The following is a 15,111-nucleotide window of genomic DNA, read 5'->3' as shown; positions in this document are numbered from 1 at the left end:
ATTAGAATTTTTTAAAAACTTTTTTAAACCTTCGGACATTTACCATTCACTTTACTTTGCTTATGAAATGAAGCTGGATATCTGAGCCACAACATGGCTTTTGCCTATTCATCCTGTCTATCATAGTTAGTGAAGTAGATAAATTTTATAATGAAATTTGATATAAAATGAACCTTACAACGTTTCTTTAACAACCTTATTAAAAAAAATCATTATAACGTACAAGTTAGGGTTATTACCGTGAAATAATTTGGAAAAAATCTGCCATAACAAACGAAATTTGATATAAAATATTTTTTTGATATAAAGGTCAAATTTGATTTTTTTTGCTCATCTCAAAAATAGATTTTTACAGACTTTCCTGATTCTTACAAAGTTTTTAAAACAACCTTATTGTTACAAAAAGTGTAATGTCTCACAATGACATTATTAGTCTATTTTCTGTCGAACTGTAAGTAATTTAAAAACGTTTTAGATAACAAGGGATCACATAAATGCTACAACAAACTTTTAGGGGAGTTAGGGCACATCATCAGGCTTAAAACTGCATAGAAACCCGTGGTCGGAAATGTCATTGTACGCAGCTAGGGGTGCTTCCCTATTATGATCTGTTCAGAAGTACAGGCACAAACAGTTTATAATAGGCGAGCACCCTAGAGGTGGGTGATGGCATTTCCGGTCATGATTTCCTACGCATATTTTATCCTGATGATATGCCCTAACTCTCCTATTGAAGTTTGTCGCAACATTTATGCGACCTTAGAGAGAGCAACTGATTGCAGATTTGAAATCAGCGATGCAAAAAAAAATTTAAGATTCGTTAAAAAAAATTTCCTACCGGAAAACTTTTTTTTCTCCAGCGAAATTCTTTTGTTGATATAAATTAAATGTTAGAAAGGGATGTACCAACTCAAGGGCTGATTTTTGTTCTCAGTAAGTACTGAATTATTTAGAAATCGTAATATATTTAATGCATTTTAATGACAAATATAAATACAGTCAAACCCCGCTATAGTGAACCTTCAAGGGATCGAAATTTCGGTTCACTATAACCGGGACTTCACTATATCCGTTCCGAAAACAGTTTTAACTAATGGTTTCTAACTCACCCCTTTTATTATACATTATTTAAATAAATGACCAATAAAATGAAATACAAAATTGGCTGAAAAATTGGCGTAGTATCAAAAATGGTATAAACTTATATTTTCTATTACTCTTCGTCTTGCGTACAAAAAAATTAGTAATCTTTATCAGATGAGCAATCCAGATATGGAAACACTTCCCGATTCTCCAGAATTTATGTTATTCCGCTTTTTAAACCTGTCTAACCAGCCATTCGAGCACATAAAAGAAGTCTCATAAAATCACTACAGCAAATTCATCGACTTTGACTTGAAGCATTTGTCTAGATACTGGAAGACGGCGGCTTCTTTGAATGTCTAATCAATTCAATAGTGCTATTCTATAATGAAGCAAATAAGAAAAAAATGCTTGTTGCTACATTCCATGCTATAGATGGTTTTAAAAATCTGTATATGTATTTATTTTGAAGTAGAAATTACAAAATTATTACAAAAAAAAAGAAGAAAATCAGTCGAAGACAGAAAAAAATAGTGCGTGGAGTCCCTCCGCGCTGAAGAAGTTAAACTTCGCAACCTGCGACGTTAATTGTAGAAGAATCAGCAGTCGTAGAAGGATCACTAGTTCTATTCAACGACTATTTTTCCTGCTCCGCTCGCTTCCGTGCTCTGTAATCACGGTAATATTGTGCATTTTCTCTCGTGGACCTCTTGAACTCTCGTGGAAGTGCTTGTGGTTGGCTCATCGTCTCGCCCGGGAAAATGTATTTGTGTTAATAATGTATGTGAATGCGTCATAATGTAATTTCAGAAGAGAAAACCTAACAATCAATTGATATTCACAAGAGACGTACCTTGACATAGCCTTAAATCCGTCGCATTGTCCGTGGGATTGTTTTCACTCATTTTTTACAATTGTTATCCACTAAATTTGAAAATAAAAAAAACTACCCTATTAAATTATATGTGTATCAAAACAAACTAAAAAAATATTTATAGAAAAACAATACTTTTATTATTTTTATGCTAGTGAGAACCAAAACAATATGGAAATGAATGAGGGAAAACTGGATCCTACCACGTAATTTCCCGGCCAATAAAAATGTAGCGTTAAGCGTTTAACGCAACCTTGTTGGAAGTCGCATAAGAAGTATAACTTCAAAAAGTTCATAATATCATACCTGAAAACTTTTAATCCCTTCCATTATCATTTTTCCCAGTGGTATTAAAATGGAATTAAAACTTCAATTTTAAGCAAACAAATACGTTGTATATGAGCATACTTAAACCATGATTGATTGATTGATATGAGTGGAATCTCGGTGTTAAGCGCGAAGCGCTTCTAACCGATTCATCTATACTGTTTTGGCATTTAGTCCAGAGGTCATATACAGTTCATAGTTCTAAGTTAGGATCAGATAATAAGTCCATGATGAGGTGAGGCATGAGTTGATTCAGTAGTACATCAGTTGTATGGGGAATTCCCCTGGATTAAAGTTGTGAGAAGATGCAGTACGTCTTGGTCCTTCAGCAAGTCTTTAAGTTCACTGATGAGGCTAACAAGTCTGTGGGCTGTAGAAGTAGTCGTGTCCTTGGTCGTTTTTCTCTTTCGACTGGGACGGGCCTCGCACCCAGTGAAATTTGAGGTGTGGTTTTGCATGCAGTTGCAGCATTTAGCTGGGGAGTCTCGGCTCTTTCGGCACATTTCATGCATCTTGGGCTGGTGGAGCTTAAACCATGATAGTGACGCATATTAATATATTTGCTTAATTTTTGTAAGAATAGTGGTGATCAATATCATTTAAAAATTAAGTTTATAAAAGAAAAAATAGTATATATTTACTACCACTTTAAATATGAAAACAAAATCTTCCGGAAAATCCGGAAGAGTTAGCAGGTATGTGAAATCAAACTTCCTTTCATTTTTTGGTTCACTATATCCACAGAAAATAACATTATACGTGTGTAGCAAGGCGTGGAAACAAACATTTCGTTCACTATATCCAGGAGTTAACAATTATAAACCGTGTTCACTATAGCGGGGTTTGACTGCAGTAACTTCCACATAGAATCCAAGATCCGTCATAAACTTATGTAAATAATGTGGCGTTCCATATACACTAGAAGAGAATATATCAGAGGGGCAGGAGATCTGGGAGATATAGTTTTAATATTATTCTCTCTTACGGGCATATTCGCTACGGTCCTGTCACTGGTGACATATCGGGCCATTGGGCATCAACAACCCCACTCTCGTCAACTCTCTGTTATGTGATCAACCGAGACAGTGTTGCAGTTTATAATATCGCTCACGATTCTAAATTCATATTAGTACTGAGATAAGTGAGAGGGGTCGAATGCAAAGTAAGGATATAACTCCGCAACAAATAGCATAGGAGGCATGATTTCCATACCTCATAGTTGACATATTTTCCGGAATGTCAACTGCCACGGAAATAATAGTTATCCCCCATCGTCCGATCACAATTATTCAAACATACCAAAATGTCCTGTTTCCTGTGTTTTCACATAGTTTTTCGAAAAGTTTTTGCGAAGTAAAATAAAAAAGCCACATTTTAAATACCTTACACTTGAACAGCAATTTGTACCTAATTTAAACTACATGTGCTATCTTGCAGCGAAAAATTATCTGAACTTTAGAACGGACAAATAATTTAAATATTTTAAAAGTTATTAAGCTTTTTTAAAAATCGCTCATTCCCCCCCTAAATGAAAATTATCTCAAACTTTGCAAATTTTTATGAGCCCAGATAATGCGGCATTGGAGTAAATTTTTAAATATTAAAAATGTGGACCACAAACACTTTTATTAACAAAACCGTGGCTCTTTTGGGGGGGAGGGGGGTTCGTGGTTGTCCTCGCCATGTAACGCAAATGAAGACAATTTTCTCCTAATATTTGACCTAGGAGTTCCCTTATCTTCTGGGATGGGTTCAAAATTACAGTGTTATGGGTTTAAAAACTCAACGGTTACGGGCTGACTCAAAATTGAGTCAGCTGTTCAACCAAATGTTTCCTAACCGCTGTTCTGCAGACCGCAAACTCTATTTACAGGTTCGCTAACACTAACTACCTTAAATTAAATTCTTATTCAATATCGAATGAAGATCTTTCTTCTCCACTTCTAAGCAAATTCATAAAAAAGATTACTTCAATCCAATTTTTTATTTATATTTATTTTTTGTCTTTAGTAACTACTCTAAAATATATCAATATATATTGGGGGTACAAATTAGTTCAGTCCGTTTTTTTGTGGTCAAAAATGCATTTATTTCAGATGCATTCAAAACAGAACAGATTAAGTACTGTCCATCGCTGGCTACTACTTTTTCCCACCTCTCAGGCAATTTTCGAAATCCATCTCGAAAAAATGTCTCGTCTTTTGAGGCGACCCAAGTTGGGAGCCAATTCTCAATTTCTGCGAAAGAAGTGAACTGGTGACCTGCAAAATCAGGCTGCATCTGTCGGAACAACCAGTAATCAGAAGGAGCAATGTCCAGTGAATACAGCGGGTGAGGCAAAATATCCCACTTGAGCGTTTCCAAATAATTTTTTACGACTTTTGAGACATCAGGCCGACCGTTATTATGCAGAAGAAAAACTTTGTCATGTCTTTGCTCTTATTCCGTCCTTTTTTCTCGTAATGCACGGCTCAAATGAATCAATTGTAGCGTATACCGAGCGCGTAATGGAATTACCAGGTTGTAGCAGCTCATAGTATACAAAACTATTCACCATTTATCATTCGCCATTTACCATTCTTCATTCACCATTCTTGAAACGTCGAAACCATTCCCTACATGATTTATCAGTTGGAGCATTGTCAACATAAACTTCTACAAGCATTCGATGCGCTTCAGCTGCACTCTTCTTCCAATTAAAGCAGAAACAAAAAACCTCCTGCTTCATTACCGCAAAATTTGACACATTCAACAAAGTAAAAAACAGGGTTTTTGTATGAAACTCAAAGCGATATAAACTGTTAAAAGAAAATATTGTTGACAGATGTTTAACCTCTCTGCAACCACCGAAACCAGTTGCCACTATATAACATTCATAACAGCCGAGTCATTTTTTAAAAACGGACCGAACTAGTTTGTACACCCAATATTAATACGATACTTTTCGAGAGCACATTCTTTAAACTCGCTAAACTGTTTTTAAGATTTGATTGTCGTTCTCTTCAACTTATTTATGTGAAACTACTTTTTCGGTTATGAATGCAAGCAAAACAAAGAAATCAATTTAGCCTTACGTCTACTTTGCGATTTACAACTAGGTTTGACAGCTAGAATTTATTTGATTTCTAGAATTTAATCTAGAAAATCATTTGATTCTTAGTCAGCAACAAACAACCATATGAAATTCAGTTAGCTAATGTTTATTATTTCTTTTTCATTTATTTCGTATTTACTTGTATCCTTTTGCAACCTACCCATGGTTATCAATTTGGTTTCTCTATTTATTAATTCTAATACAAATGAAGAGCTTAGTGAAAGAACCGGCTGAGTTAAAAATAAAAATTAGCAGTTTCATGCAAAAATGACACACTTTAATTCATAAAAATTTATGTAAAACAGTTCTTTTTTTTCTATCGTGATAAGCTACTCGATCACGATTGGTTATGCGAGTTTCACTTTTCTTCCTAATTTAGGTTACCACTTTACGAATTTCCGCCGCTGAACACCAATCCACTCAGTTAATATGCAGTTTTTTTTTAAATCTTGAACTTCTTAGCCTTGCATCTAGAAGACAAAAGAACACCTGTTTAAAAAAATAAGGTCACCTTCAAGAAGTGTTCGTCGAAGCGATACTAATCAGCATTCGCACAAAATGGAGGTAAAAAGCACGAAAACCTCTCATGGTTAACCAGATGTTTTTATTAAAGTACAATTTGTATCAACACTGCAATCTCTGCCGGCAGGATGCAAAAGGAAATTTAAATATCTATCTCTGTGACGCGTTCACATGTAGACTTAATCTGTCTCCTCAGAGCCACGCCGATTTTTATGAAAAAGTTGTCATTAGTTTTGTTAAATATATAAGTACGCATGCCATTTCGGATTTAACACTTAATAATTTAAATGTGCCCATACATCTTAAAGATTGGAGATGAGTCTTTTCTGATTTTCAATTTAAAAATAATCTGAAAAATAGAAAAATATTTAGTAATACGCATAACTGATAAGTTAATTACTACTGTTTTAATGTGTGCTATATATATACTGATATACGTATCCCGATACCTACTATAAGTACTGGGAAAATAGTTTTTTTTACAGCCAGCACCGAATGGGATAAGTACAGGAGAAAATTGTTGAGTATGGTAATTTTTGACTATCAGGAGTCGGTCTCGAGCAATAGAAGTATGCCAAATGATACTGAACATTGTCAATCTTCATTCCGAAAGGACGAGCTTCTAAAAACATGTTTTGCTTAATCTAATGCCTTAAAGACATCAGGTAGAGCAACAAATAACAATAAATAAAAAAAAACTGGTATTTTTTTAAAGGTTAATTATTTTTGAAATCATATCTCTTTCAATGTTGGGCATGATTCCGTAATATTGATCATTACCTGTTTATTGTATACTTAGTTTTACCTCAACCCGTAAGAGAAAATAGTTTATAGCTAGTAACAATAATAATGAATAGAAAACGTTTCATAGGCACAAAATAATAGTTATTTCCAACGTAACTTAGAAAAAAAAATTAATTTATAACCAGAGCAGTCAGTAGGAAACACGAACTATTGGTATCCTGCAACCAAACAGTTTCATGCTAAAGCTATATAAAGGTTATTTTTTCTTATATTTTTTAATTATTGATTTGTAGCCGCGATGGCTCGAGGTATAGAGCATTCGCCTTCCATTGAGGCAAACCGGGTTCGAATCCCAGAGATGGCTGGTCGATACGAATTCCGCATCCGACTTGCACCGACCGCAGTGCTGACGTGAAATACCCTCAGTGGTTGACGGATCATGGGTTAAAGTTTCCTTGCCGTCAGAGGGAAGTTTTCGTTTTTTCCCTCTCAATGTAACGCAAATGCGGGTTAGTTCCATCAAAAAGTCGTCCATAAAGGCAAATTCTCCCAATACTTGAGTTCCCTTGTCTTCTGAATTGGGTTCAAAATTACAAGGCTACGGAATTGAATATTAGTAATCGTAAACCCAAAAAAATTGGGCCGGTTATAAAACGAAAATAAAATTATTGATTTGCAAAGAAAATATAAATTTCTTTTTAATGTAGGAAGCTGCTGTTTCAAGTTTTTCATTTTCATCAATTCCCCCCCCCCCGCGACTAAGCGTTCTGTGTCAAGGAAGTGATTTTCTACGGTTGTTTATTGATTATTTGTTGCCAAGTCACTTAGCCGGTTCTTCCATCTAAAGAATACTCAAATAATGTCACTTAGTTGTTTTTTTCAATTGAGTACCTTCTGAGTTCATTTATTAGGTTGTTAAGAAAGTTCTGCAACACTTGCGAAAATTTCAGCTTTTAAGAATTTTCATTTTGTGTAGTTGCTTTTTGGTGTTCTTCTTTTAAACTTTCATCAATAAGCTCTAAATGACATTGGATAAAACTGAACATTGTATTTTGATTTATTGCTATAAACGAAATCTCTCAGCAAGGGATGTTGAAAAAGTGTTGCAATTTTTTTTTACCTCCTATGCTAAATGCTATTGCTATTAGATGCTATTAAATATATATTGCTATTAGACTCATCAATACAAATGAACTATATATATTTTAATAAGACTAAAGCCAAAACTTTCCACGAGAAATTTCAATTTTTATAAAAATGTCACTTAGCCGGTTCTTCAATTAAACTCTTCAAATATTATTAATATTTGTATTAAAATTTATATACATTTTATTTATATTTAAGTAGCTTAGGACAGAAAATATTTTTCGTTGAGAGAATTTTTATATGATCAGAAATACCTACTATGTCTATGTTGTCCTACTATGTCTATGTATATTTTTCGTTGAAGAAAGTGTGTAAATGATTAGTAACACTAGTCAAAAAATTTATAAACTATCGGTCTACGAAATATTTGTTTCGCTATTTTGGTTTCATAATCATATTAACATATCAATTTGATTTCGCTGTTTTGTTATTTGAATAACAAAATTCATATTTGTATTAGAATTCGTATAAAATTTATTTATATTTGAATAGGTTTAGGCTAAAAATATTTTTCCTTTAAGAGAGTATGTATATGATCAGAAACAGTAAATCGAAAAATTGATAAAATGCCGGCCTATAAAAATATATGTTTCTCTATTTTGGTTTCATTATTAAATCAACATATCAGTTTGATTTCACTATTTTGTTATTTGAATAATAAAATTAATATTTCTATTATAATTCATGTACAATTTATTTATATTTCAGTAGGTTTAGGTTCAAAATATTTTTCGTTGAGGAGAGTATATATACGATCAGAAACAGTAAGTCAAAAAATTAATAAAATGCCGGCCTATGAAATATATGTTTCGCTATTTTAGTTTCATTATCATATCAACACATCAATTTGATTTCGCTATTTTGTTCTTTGAATAACAAAATTAATTTTTGTATTAGAATTCATATACAATTTGTTTATATTTCAATAGGTTTAGGCTCAAAATATTTTTCGTTGAGGAGAGTATATATACGATCAGAAACAGTAAGTCAAAAAATTAATAAAATGCCGGCCTATGAAATATATGTTTCGGTATTTTAGTTTCATTATCATATCAACACATCAATTTGATTTCGCTATTTTGTTCTTTGAATAACAAAATTAATTTTTGTATTAGAATTCATATACAATTTGTTTATATTTCAATAGGTTTAGGTTCAAAATATTTTTCGTTGAGGAGAGTATATATACGATCAGAAACAGTAAGTCAAAAAATTAATAAAATGCCGGCCTATGAAATATATGTTTCGCTATTTTAGTTTCATTATCATATCAACACATCAATTTGATTTCGCTATTTTGTTCTTTGAATAACAAAATTAATTTTTGTATTAGAATTCATATACAATTTGTTTATATTTCAATAGGTTTAGGTTCAAAATATTTTTCGTTGAGGAGAGCATATATACGATCAGAAACAGTAAGTCAAAAAATTAATAAAATGCCGGCCTATGAAATATATGTTTCGCTATTTTAGTTTCATTATCATATCAACACATCAATTTGATTTCGCTATTTTGTTCTTTGAATAACAAAATTAATTTTTGTATTAGAATTCATATACAATTTGTTTATATTTCAATAGGTTTAGGTTCAAAATATTTTTCGTTGAGGAGAGTATATATACGATCAGAAACAGTAAGTCAAAAAATTAATAAAATGCCGGCCTATGAAATATATGTTTCGCTATTTTAGTTTCATTATCATATCAACACATCAATTTGATTTCGCTATTTTGTTCTTTGAATAACAAAATTAATTTTTGTATTAGAATTCATATACAATTTGTTTATATTTCAATAGGTTTAGGCTCAAAATATTTTTCGTTGAGGGGGTGTATATATATGATCAAAAACACTGATGAAAAAGTCGTTTAAATGTCGGTCAGCGAAATATTTTACTGCTCCTTCGATTTAAAAAAATTATCTTTAGTTATTAATTTACTGTTTCTAGAACTAAGCAGAAAATGATGTTTCTGTTTGATTGACTGAGTAAAAAAAAATACTTGTTTTAATAATAATAATTACGCAATCTTGTAGACCTTGAAACCTCACCTTCCAATTCAATACGTCCTTGTAGAAAACTGGAAAGAACGATTTAATTACAATGTTGTCGCGTGCCATGTGTCGGTGAAACACTTGATTACCGGTTTTGGCTGACATAGAAAAGTAATAGGTTGTCACCTTTTAGAGAACGATCTATTTTTCAACGACGCAGTTAATACGTATAACACTAAGAAACAATTTTTTTTTAAATTTTTACTTGAACATGATTTTACTTAATTCAGATGTCGGGATTTCAAATCAGAAATTAGTTTATTTTATTTTCTGTCTGAAATGACAGATATATATATATATATCGCTGGTTCAAAGTTAAAACGACACTTCTGCAGTCACTTCTCATGTTGTTTGAATGAGAAGTGAGTGCAGAAGTGTAGTTTTAACTTTAAACCAGCGATATATATTTCAGCAGATTATAAACAAATTTAATAAACCTGTTCTTAAAACACTAATTAAGATTAATAGAATGTGTTAGAAAGCAAATGATATTCTTTGAATATCTATTGAATATTATTTATTCGGCAAAACGCCTCAGAAAATTTTTATTTGCATTTTTCTAAAAAGTAATATACGAGAGCTGGTGACACACACTTTGTATTAAAATTTCAAGAAACTAGTATTTTGCATATAATATTCAAATTAAAATAGTAAAATCTACCGGGAAATTTAAAATACAATGTTTTTGTAAGTTAAAAGGAATCATTTCCATTAAATATTTTTTAAATACTATTTACATATTCTTTTAAAACTTAAAATATTCTCCATAATTTTACAAAGATTTAACGTTAAAACAATAATATAAGGGTATAAACCATTTAAAGTTATGTTTTACACAAGTCTAAGACTTTACCGCTAAGGGTCAGGCTGCTTGATTTAATTTAGCGTAAATTTAACATAATTTTCGGGACTAAGGAATCATTAAATTTAAAGTTCAACTCCAAAAAGCATGTGGCATTTTAATAAAATGGCCTTTGGAACTAAGAACCAGAAATCTAAATTTAGTTTCTTAAAATTTAAAAAATGAATTTTTTTAGTCTTAACTGGCCATATTTTCAAAAGCCAGAAAAATTAAATCTTAAATACAAATTTCAATAGCATTTTTCGCAAAAGAAAAATTTCTAACATCTGTTGCTTGCCGTTAAAAATTTTGCTTAACGTTAAAAATTTTAATATTTCATGAAAAAGTTAGATTTTGCTTCCAAAAAAATACAATTTTTAAATCTTTACGTTTGAGCTAATTAATGATGCAATGTAAAAATGCTTAAGTGCATTTAAAAAGTGATTCGACAGTTTTCTCGTGGTCATCGATTATTGCGATCCTTTTAACCTAACCCAACACAAATTTGTTTTTACAAAATAAAAGACCAAAAATAAACTAAACATAAGTTTTATTTCTGCCCAAGACAAAGGACATAAACTTTTACAAATTTAGTATTTTAAAGTATCAAACAGTAGTTTATTCAATGCAAAATACTGAAAAAATTCGGCACTAAATTTGTTTAATGAGAAAATAAATTTAAACCAATATTACCTCTACTGTCTTATTTCTACACAGCTGAAGATTTATAAAAGGGTAATTATATAAATAAACATTAGTGTTTGGCGATTTTATCTAAAATTATCGTAATAAAATTTCTGATTTTTTTTTAATTAATGATTGCGACATATTTAAGTAATGCAACTTGGAAAAATTTTGCGAAATTTATTTCTTTTATTTAAAATTTTGTTCAGTTAAGTTCTTTAGCTAAGAAGTTTAAAATTTTATTTCACAGTTCTGAATTTTTTACTTTATCTCATTTTATGAAAGTCAAAATAGAAGGAATCATTTCGAAAAAGTAGTTTCTTCAATAGATCAAAATTGAAGTCGACCCTTTTTTTAAAAACCACCGATTCATTTTTAGGCTTAAGCTACTATAAAATTTAGAAATTTTGAATTATTTTAAACCGAAATATATTATTTATAAAAAAAATATTAAGTTAACGCAGTGAGTATACCGTTAGTATAATTTTTAAGAGTGTTTCCTATTACCATTAAAATAAGTGTAGTTTTTAAATATAGAAAGTTATTACAGAACAAATAAAACTGCATTGCCCATACACAATTTGAATTTTATAGTCGAAATACACCGAAGAGCCATTACATTATGACCACCCTGCTAATAACATGTAGGACCACACTTAGCCCTCAAAACTGCTAGCACTGCCGTGGCATTGATTCCCACAAGGTGCTGATAGGTAGTCTGAGGTATCTGGTACCAAGCACTCACCAATTGGTCCTACAATTCCATCACATTGCGAGGGGGTAACGTGGCAGCACAAATTTGGTTTTCCAAGTAGGATCACAAATGCTCTTTTGGCTTAAGGTCAGGTGAATTTGGGGGCCAAGACATGACTTGAAAGTCACTGGAATGTTCCTCGACGATTCGACCCTTATGACTGGAGCATTATCCTGTTGGTAAACACCATTCCCCGCAGGAAAAACTGTTGTCATGAATGGGTGAACCTGGTCTGCAACTATGTTCAAGTAGCTTACAGACGTCAGGGATTGTTCTATGAGGATTATGGGTCCTAATGTGCCCCATGAAAACATTATTCCTGGGCGAGAAACCATGAAAACCTGGGCGAGCCCATTGTTATAGATGGAGTGTGGTCATAATGTAATGGCTCTTCGGTGCATATCGGGAAATTGAGAAATCCAGAGAACAAAACTTTTGTTAAGATAAAAGACGAAGAGCTAATTTATAAATTTAGAAAATTTTAATTTCTCATATTTCAACAACTCATTTTAATTTATCTTAAACAATTTTTAAAAAAAATTAAACTTGTTCGATGATCTTTGGTTTACTGCTAAACTACAGAATAAGCCAGAATTCATAAAAATAAAAATTTTTGTTGACTTATACTAAGAGCATTTTTAGCAGTGAAATGTCCACAAGAGGGCTTTAAGACAAATGAGTATTCAAGACTCATTACAATCCAAATACTTCAATATAAATTAATAACGTTGACATCAAATTTAAATAAAAATTGAATCTCATACTGCATTGTAATAAAGAAATGAGATACGTTTGTTATTAAATACATAAAGACTGTTTCAGTATTCTTTTAAAATAAACGAATGAAATTTCAAAATGCAATTTCAGTCATGTTAATTTAGCTTCAGCTAAACATTTAGCTTTAGCAAAAATTTAAGTTTCTGCAATTTCGTTACCTTCGACCCTAAGTTTCAGTTTAAAGTAAATAAGAAATTTTAAAATTACTGGTAAGTTTTACCTTATATTTGAAGTTGGAGAACAACTTAGAGAAAGACTTCATAAAAGATGTATTCAGGGTTAGAGTGGGATTCGAACCTGCTACCTCAACGATACAGAAATTTTGATGGATCGACGTGCCAGCTTCAATTGAAGTGCCCACAGGCCGACTGAGCATATAGGCTAGCCGTGCGAAGTTCTCGTGGTCTTCTTCTCCATGTAACGCAATTGCGGGTTAGTTCCATCAAAAAGTCCTCCACGAGGGTAAATTTCGCTCTATACTTGATCCAGGAGTTTTTTTGTCTTCTGGATTGGGTTCAAAATTATAAGGCTACGAAGTAGAACATTAGTAGTCGTAAACCCAAAAAATTGGGTCGGCTGTTCAACTACGGTTATAAAATAAAATAAAAAAGTGGTAGCAGGAGTAAGATAATAAGATGTAGTTCAATAAGTTCATATTTACCCCTACACTTAATATGCAGAAAGAAATTTCTTTCCCCTTCAATTCTATGTCAAAATTGAGGAAGTGGTCTCACGAAAGAATGGTGCTGCCATCAATTCTGAGGGTTCTGAGCTAAGCCGTAGTTTAACCCTTGTGGTGCTCTCTTTTCAAACGAAAGACGCTCCTTCCACAATTAATTCGCAGGGCCAAATTATTGTTTGACGAGCTTAGCTTGAGCAAGTGTCACTAGAAAAAATAACAAAAACAATATAAGGTTTCGAATATTTAATTCCTAAGTCCAAATTATTGTTTGACGAGCTTAGCTTGTGCAAGTGTCACTAGAAAAAATAACAAAAGCAATCTAAGGTTTCGAATATTTAATTCCTAAGTCCAAATTATTGTTTGGCGAGCTTATCTTGTATAAGTGTCATTAGAAAAAATAACAAAAGCAATCTAAGGTTTCGAATATTTATAGTGAGATGACAAAACAAAATTAGTAACCTTGTTATTACAATATTAACACGACTTTTTAAATTTTTTATGAGTCTTATGATGGTGGAATGTAGCTCACCACGGTGAGTAAGCCATCTTCCAGAAATTTTTTAAAAAAAAATTATTTTACATAATTACAATGTTCTAAAAATATTTGTTAATTCAATATCTGTTTTACAACTGATTAACTGAATCCCTAAAATTAAAACTCACAAAATTTACATTAACCTCATAAAAAAATTGACACCGCTTTTTTAACCTTTCCGGATTGTGACCACCCTTCACATTTTTATCGACTTGAAATTTTGATTCTTGGAAGGAAAAAAAAAAGTTTTTCGTTATAAAATCGCATCACACAACAGTTACTTCAACAAAAATTTTCATTCGGCTATTTGTTCTACATAATGTCTTCTTACTACACATTAGCTTCTCTCGCCAATCAAACGGTTCGGAAATTCGCAGTTGGCGAATAAATCAGCCCGGGAGAGTGTTTTAAATGCATAAAGGAAAATAACAATTTACCGTCGGATTTCTGACACTGTACCCAGCATTGGATAAAAAAAAATATTGTCGTTAGGTAAAACATCTTCAAGAAAAAGCATTCACGTTGATAGGTTTTGAATCGAACGTAAACGACAGTTTGCACAAAGTTCTCATCCCTTCTCTCCATTACGTGAAGATTTTTCCTAAGTACTTTTTTCTTTTGTAAAGTATTACAAGAAAGAATTTAAAATCTTGGCTGAAACTGAAAAGATGACTCCAAAAAATACGTCATTTGTCCATGGATATTTTTTTTCTCCTTTTTTATATTTTGGGTTCAGACGCATTTGGAAACTTTAAGTATTCCTAAGAAAAAGAAATGCTCTTAATAAAAGGATTTGAGAAAAAATTGACGCTTGAATGTTGTTTAACAGTTGCGTCAACCCTGTCGCGTTTGGCGAGTGAGATTCGTCATGGAATTATATCAAATAAGTAAAAAGTGGTAACCAAAGTATTTTGCTGTTAGTTCTTTTTTCGGAAAGAAATTGTGCACTGATAACTACAGCATCAAGACAATGTATCTATATATATATTTCTC

The sequence above is a fragment of the Parasteatoda tepidariorum genome, chromosome 9 (assembly GCF_982258835.1).
Source record: "Parasteatoda tepidariorum strain Cologne lab strain chromosome 9, Ptep-v5.0, whole genome shotgun sequence".
Taxonomy (NCBI): Eukaryota; Metazoa; Arthropoda; class Arachnida; order Araneae; family Theridiidae; genus Parasteatoda; species Parasteatoda tepidariorum.
The sequence above is the reverse complement of the archived record's forward strand: the minus strand, read 5'-3'. Positions refer to the sequence as shown.